The sequence below is a fragment of the Cyanistes caeruleus genome, chromosome 6 (genome assembly GCF_971803275.1).
Source record: "Cyanistes caeruleus chromosome 6, bCyaCae1.hap1.1, whole genome shotgun sequence".
NCBI classification, from domain to species: domain Eukaryota; kingdom Metazoa; phylum Chordata; class Aves; order Passeriformes; family Paridae; genus Cyanistes; species Cyanistes caeruleus.
The window spans coordinates 28213951-28220851 of record NC_141706.1 but is presented as its reverse complement, the minus strand read 5'-3'; the positions used below and the strand labels follow the sequence as shown (position 1 = coordinate 28220851).

At 45.0% G+C, this 6901-nt stretch overlaps 1 protein-coding gene across 19 annotated transcripts in view; it reads right to left on the bottom strand.

Moving 5' to 3' along the window:
* Positions 1 to 2957, bottom strand: part of EXT2 (exostosin glycosyltransferase 2) — a 76241-nt gene extending 73284 nt beyond the window's left edge. For 2 of the 19 annotated variants that reach the window (XM_086892246.1, XM_086892261.1), the window contains exon 1: positions 1927 to 2904. The gene's annotated coding sequence lies outside the window, so the exon portion shown is untranslated. Of the gene's footprint in view, positions 1 to 130; positions 627 to 768; positions 1708 to 1926 lie in introns of those variants that run through there. The other 17 variants (XM_086892260.1, XM_086892258.1, XM_086892259.1 and 14 more) reach the window with 17 other exon arrangements.
* Positions 2958 to 6901: the final 3944 nt, after the last annotated feature.

The following is a 6901-nucleotide window of genomic DNA, read 5'->3' as shown; positions in this document are numbered from 1 at the left end:
AGGACAGAAGTCAGAATGCTACATTACTATCAGCTTTACAACTAAAAACTTTCCACATGCTTCCAACTGTTAAGCACGTCCTTTACTCCTCCTTCCTGACACAGCACCACAACCAGCCATGTGATGACACGGGTCGCACTCTGCAGCGAGCATCTCAGTCACTCCAAACCTGTCCAGACCCGAGCCCGGCTGGACGACCCCTCACCGAAAGGCACCTCTCCAGCCACGGAGACGCTCTCCTCACACAGCACACAATCCGCTCGGGCAACTGCAAGCACGGGACAAGGGGCACTCGGAGTGCTGCAAGTAACGGGAGCAAGATGCAGCAGACAGAGGCGGCAAAACCTTTACGGGGCGCAAGGGTAGAGGGACGAGCCGGGCCGGGCCGCCTTCCGAGCGACGCGGCGGGCGGGCGGGCCCAAGCCAGCCCGGAACCCGGCCAGCAGGAGCCGGGCCGCCGCAGCTCCTGCTCTCCCGCCCACCCGCCGGGCCCGGGCAGGCCGCCCCGCCGGCCGCACTCACCTCCGCCCGCAGTCGCCGGGGCCGCCCCGCCGCGCCCCGCCCGCCCCGGCCGCTCCGCGCGGGGCCCGCCCGCACCGCCGCCCCCGCCCGGCCCGGCCCGGCCCGGCCCGGCGCCGCCGGTGCGCACGCGCGGCCGCCGGCCCAGCGCCGCCCCGCGGCGGGAGGGCGGGAGTGCAGCGCTGAGGGGAGCGACTCCCCCGGGAGCGGCACGGGGACCGCGGCAGCGTTCGTGTGGGAGTGCGAAACCTGCGCCGAGGAACCACCGCCATCCCGGGCTCCAGCACGTTTGCGTTCTAGGCTCGCTTTCCTCCGGTCCGGTGTGCCTTTCCAAAACTGTATGGGGCTTTCTCGTTGACAGAGGACTTTTGAGTCATGTGTCACTTTTTGCTGGACCATGCTACTTCAGTAAGGAAATATCCCAAATCTACACCTTCCCCAAACCTCTCACAAAAGTAACTGGAAGTATTTTCTTCTAACAGAAGATAGAGAAGGACAAATTTGTTGTGCAAAACTCCAGCCATGTGGGAATCGGAGACACTGGTTTCACTCCCAAAAATGGGAGCTGTCTTGGTCTGTAGGCCAAATAAAACCCAAACCCAAACCCAAAAAAACCAAAAAACCAAAAAACCAGAAAAAAAACCCAAAAAACAACAAACCAAAAAAAAAAACCAACAAACAAACAAACAAAAAAACCACCCCAAAACCACTCAAGTATGTTAGATTATAGAATGGTTTGAGTTAAAAGAGGCCATCTTAAAGATCATCTACTTCCGACCTCACTTCCATTGCCAGGGATGCATTCCACCAGACCAGTTTGTGAAGCTCCTCCAACCTGGCCTTGAACACTTCCAGGGTTGGTGTATTCCCACCTTCTCTGGGCCACCTGTGCCTCACCACCCTCACAGTGAAGAATTTCTTCCTAATATCTGATCTAACCTCTCTTTCATTTTAAAGCCATTCCCCTTTACCCTATCACTGTGTGCCTTTGTATCAAGTTCCTCTCCAGCTTTCTTGTAGGCTGCTCTAAGGACCCTCAGAGCATTCTCTTCTCCAGCTGAACAACCCCAAAATGCTGCAGCTGAGCCATGCACGGGGCAATGGCACAGTGTGGTGTCCCTGCATGTGACACCATGCTCTTCATCCTTCTCTGCTCTCTGGGCTGAAACCCTGTCTACATCCAGCACCACTGCGGTGGAAACAGCGCTGACTTTGTATCTCTCACTTGTAAACAATTTTCAGCTGTTAGGACTATAACTGTTTCAACTGTTACAGTTTAATCAATAAACTTTTCAACAATTACATCCTGCCACAAAAAGTTCTGCTGCAGCCTTTTCAGCCACCTGATCTCTGAGCCAGAAGCATTTCCAGTCTCGCCCCAAGGGATACAATGCAGGCCAGCTCTGCTTCTCATAATCCTTGGTGGTTTAAAAGACTCTTACCATGTTTATCTCATGACAGTGTCAGCTCTTGCTGGCCAGAAATGTATTTTTCCCCTTTTCAATTTTTCTTGTAGCCATTTTTACAGATTTTTATCTTATGTACAATGATGATGTGACGGTGTACTATTCTATAATGGGTGTTTGTGAAAGGATGAGGGTTTGCACCTATCCCTGCTCTAAGCCTCTGAACTGAATCTCTGTCACACACAGTGAGTACAGTGTCCTTAAACAGCCTTGACTGTCAGCAACAGATTAGTTCTCTTTCACTTCACCTGCCCTTGGGAAAACTGCTCTCTGCAAAGCCATCCGCATGCACGCACAGAGACAGCTCGGCACTCCCACAAAAAAGGCAAAACGTTGCCACTGCAGTGCTTTCTCTTCTTTCTTTCGGCTTCTCCTCACACACGTGGCATTGCAGGTGATGTAGCATTCTCCTCAGACTCACTGCCTCCTTCATCTTGTCCGTGACATTCAAACAACAGACAGCACTCACAGAACTTAAAGCATCTTTCTGAACGCCGGTACCGGCTTTTTCCTCAGGTACTGACTTGTTCCTCCTCACAAATACAAATCACTGCGGCTTGTTCCAGTTCATAATGTTTCTGAGCGTAACCCACCAGCTCGCAATTGCTGCAAGCTGCCCCATTCATAAATCAGAGGCAGGAACCCTCCTTCAGGAGGATGGTTGGGCCGTGGCTGATTTTTTGTGAATTGGAAGGCGCCTCATTCACTTGCTGGGGCTGCTCGGCCGAGCACTGGCTCTCTGCGGTCATGGGATTCACCAGTATGAGCAGAGCCTGCATGTGCCTGAGCCAAGGAGAGGGGTTCCCAGCGCTGTCGCATGACAGGGACACTGGCTGCTCCACGTGCAGCGGCGGGCAGGAGGGGAGGGGGTCACCGAAATCCGCCTGCGCCAGCCCAGGCAGCGCCCGCAGGCGCTTCCTCTGCCTCCCTGCTCTGCCGGCGAGAAGAAAGCGCACCCAATCAATTGCAGCTGAAATATTCACGGAGACTTGATGATCCTTTTATCCCTGTAGGAAAATGTGAAAATCACTACAATTTCATTAAAAGCTAGTATTAAACAAATGCAAGAGTCATCAGCTATTTTATTTCAAAATATAGCAAGAAAAATGGAGGATGTAGTCTGTCTTGATAGAGATTTCCCTGAAACCACACCAGGGAGCCTGTTTATATTCTAGTGAGGTAGCTAAGCCAGACAACTCTGCGGCAGAGCATCTATTTTTAGACTCCAGGTTGCCATTTATAGCTTGTGAAAATATTCATCAGCATCTGGATAACCGGCTATCAATTTTTATAAATGCACAGGAGAAATCAGATATTTCACTTCTCTTTGCTCTGCCCTTTTATGTCCTGCCTTATGTGGCTCTTTGGGAGTAATTTGGAATTTGTTTTTAAGGGCTTTACCATGACACCATACATTTGCCTGCTGTCGCATGCAGCATCCTGCATTTTCTGCTGGGGTGATCAGGGTACAGAGGAGAAAATCTTTTGCTAGCTACTGTGTCTCCACATGTAAAGAAGCTACATGTGAGATTATGGTGCACCTTATGCAGTCAGCGATGGAAGCAGCACATTCTGAAAACACCTTTATAATAAATGGAGGTAATTTTAAAAGGCAAATATGAACAGGAAATCTAATGGTTTGAGGACATCTTATCGACCTTATTTTCCACCTATGGCACAGCATAACTAAAAACTCATAGCTCGGTTTATTCTTCTGAAAATTTTGTTATTGGCTACTGCCAATATATATAAGGTACCGAATGAAATTAAAGAGTTTCTGTTAGAAAGAAAGATAGTGTAACAGCCTGATCCTTGCTTTGGTTCACTGTTCTGGTTTCAGTCTTACAACCAAATAGTACCCTCATTTATATCAGTGAAGTTTTAACTAGTCTGATCAATAAACTATCTAGCAGCCAATTGCACGGTTTTCTCTCTTGATCTAGTCCATCATACATTTCCAATGCTTCTGGTTTGTGATGGATGGCACTGATCAAAAGAGTAATTTAACTTATGTCTGTATCTCTTACTTCCTCTACTGCCTTCCCGAACTGAAAGGAAAAAGAAGTGCAAATATAGAAGGGGTGCCGCAATAACTCCCACTGAGGGATATGAGACACGAGGAAATTCAGTTAGGCAAGAGTTCCCTTCAAAGAAACTATTAATCTGGCAGAAAATTGCAGATAGAAACAATCTGTCAGTGTGTTCCCCCCTTCCCTAAAGCTTTCAGCTGTCACGGTCTGCAGAAGCATTAATCTTTAATCAATTGAATGCCTTCTGCAGTGAGGCATCCAGGGAAAGGACAGGTCATAACAAGCATTCGCCTAGAATAACTAAGCAGTCGTGCATGAGCTGTGCCATCAGACCTTGCTGGATAGCAGCAGGGAATAGATGGAGAGCTAAAAATAGCCTTTCCTTGCAGTGTTTTTCCAGACTATTTTTGAGTCTTCATTTTGATAAGGTCGACTGGCTATTTGCTAAAAATAACCAGTCCCGGCAAACTGAGGACAAAAAGTAGAGTATTTATAACCTCCTCAGACTCTTTAGTACATTTGTTGGCTGCAGATAATCTAGGATCATGTCATCAGTCAGTTGCCAGTGTTTTATGTAAGTCAGTAATAAATAAAGCATTAATTGAAATGGAAAATGAGTCTGTCTTGCCACTCTGATTTTCTCAGATGGAACACATATCATTTTGTATATAACCCTTGTAGGTTACCTTGCCCTGTTCTTCACAATGTGGTCTGAATTGCTTCAGAAATAACCAAAACAACCTCATGTTAGGTCAGCCAATCTTACAAAAATAGCTGCACATGTAATTAAAAGTGCAAAACAGTTTTGTATGCCTGATACTTCAGATGCAGAAATTTTCAGGCATGTGATTCATATAGCTTCCTCCATGAGAGGTTTTTTATCATAGAGCCTCTGTGTGCCACTATCTCTCTGATGAAATGAAACCACCAATCTGCCATCAGGATGAGAGCAACAGAGGGATTCTGTAACCAAGTAACTGGAGGAGGACTGCAGAGAAATCACCAATATAAATGATAATTTGACCCCAAGGCAGGTTTCAAGAAACTGGGTCATTATGGGGATGGGGGACACAGCAGTCAGCCCAACTGTGTGACCTGTTGGATATTCCAAGGAAGAAATAAAACAATTAAAGGATTAATATTTATTTTTTTAAAAATAAAGTCTATCACACAGTACATTTGAGCAACTGCCTTTCTTCAGTTAGGGGGGAAAACTCTTAGGTTATCAGTGAATATTTTCCCTTACAGATATTTTGCTTAGGATCTATTAAATTTCTGTAAGGGAAAACTCATCTTCACAGATTATTTCTTTAAGTACACATGATTCTTCATAAATACTCATCTTGAATAGGCTCCACTTATGCTGTCTGCTTAACTGCAATGTAACACAGGTTAATAATGTGGAGATTTACAGATTTTTCCTTCCTACAAACATGAATATATCAAGTGTATGCCTGATTTGTATGTTATGGAAGTTTCTATGACCAGGAGCAATGCTGCACAGGAAATTCCCACCTCTACACTAAAACGCTTAGCTGATTATTTCTCTGGAGAAGAGAGAATGGGGGAGAGTCCTGCATGATTACAATGAGTACAAGCAATGAAGGCACAGTATTGTGCTAATTTTGATGGCATTTCTTATTTTAGATGAAATGCAACAGCTTTAAAAACATAGATCTGACTGGCTTCATTTGAGGTGCTGCTCTGTTTTCCTATGACTTGACAAACAGATTAAAGGAAATGTGAGGGCAGCGACAGCATGGGAGAGTTCTTAATCTTTTCTCTATACTTTTTTCTGTAGACATTTGCCACATAGAAAAAGAAAAGGCCATTAATAAGAACTATGAGATACATCAAGTAGAGAAAACATCTAACATGAAGGTAGCAGAAAGAATAAACAATTTGTACAGGCAGAACCTGTGTTTTTCCTCTCAGGGGTATCCTTAGAGCAAATATGAATTGATTTAGCTTCTATATACATGTACACAGGACTTTCTACATGTTTACTACTTCTTGTAAGCCACTTAAGGCCATTTACAAAATTTATGGGGTTTGTAGTCAAAAAAACCCATTGGTTTTTTCCAACAACAGACTCATGACCACATTTCTCTCTTGCCTCTTTTCCAGTTGAATTTTTATTTTCTGTGACCAAGCTAACATTCCCCAGTGGAGAGATCCTCAGGCAGGTGTTAAACTTGAAAAACCCATAGAAAATACTCCATGCAACAAAGTGTGTATGTGTTCTGTTGAGTTACAGCAAGCTCAGATGTAACTGTGGGCCATACTATATTAGCTGTGAGGATTCTGAAAGCACCCTCTTTCCTGCAGAGGTGTGCTTTACTGGCTGAATCCACACAGAAACAGCACAATAAACCTGCCTTCTGAGCAGTAAATATATATGGGTGAAAAATATTATATTAATTGTTACTACTGTATATTCATATACTCCAACTGTAAGAATTAATAGAACAAAAGAAAATTAGGAGTAATTAATGGGTTCAATTTGTTATAGGGATCCCCTAAAATAACACTTTAACTAATGTCGTACCTGGTTCTTGATTTCAAAGAGCTTGCTCTCTAAAATTTTGTTGTTCAAATCTTCCTTGGGGTACATACATAAGGAGAGGTAAATCAGGAAGTCCATTTGTAATTTGGCTGTACATCTCACCTCCCATTCCATTAAGGAGACCTGTCTTCTGCTATAGCTTGCTTTGTGGACTTTAAAATGTTGTCCATGGACAAATACCAAACTAGTTAGCAAACATTATGTTTATAGCTATCCCTTATACTGATCTTACCAATCACCTCACCAACCTTGGCCTCATCACTGAAGGAGGAACTGGTTACTGCTCACAGCAGTCACAAGCAGCACCATCTTCTCTTCAG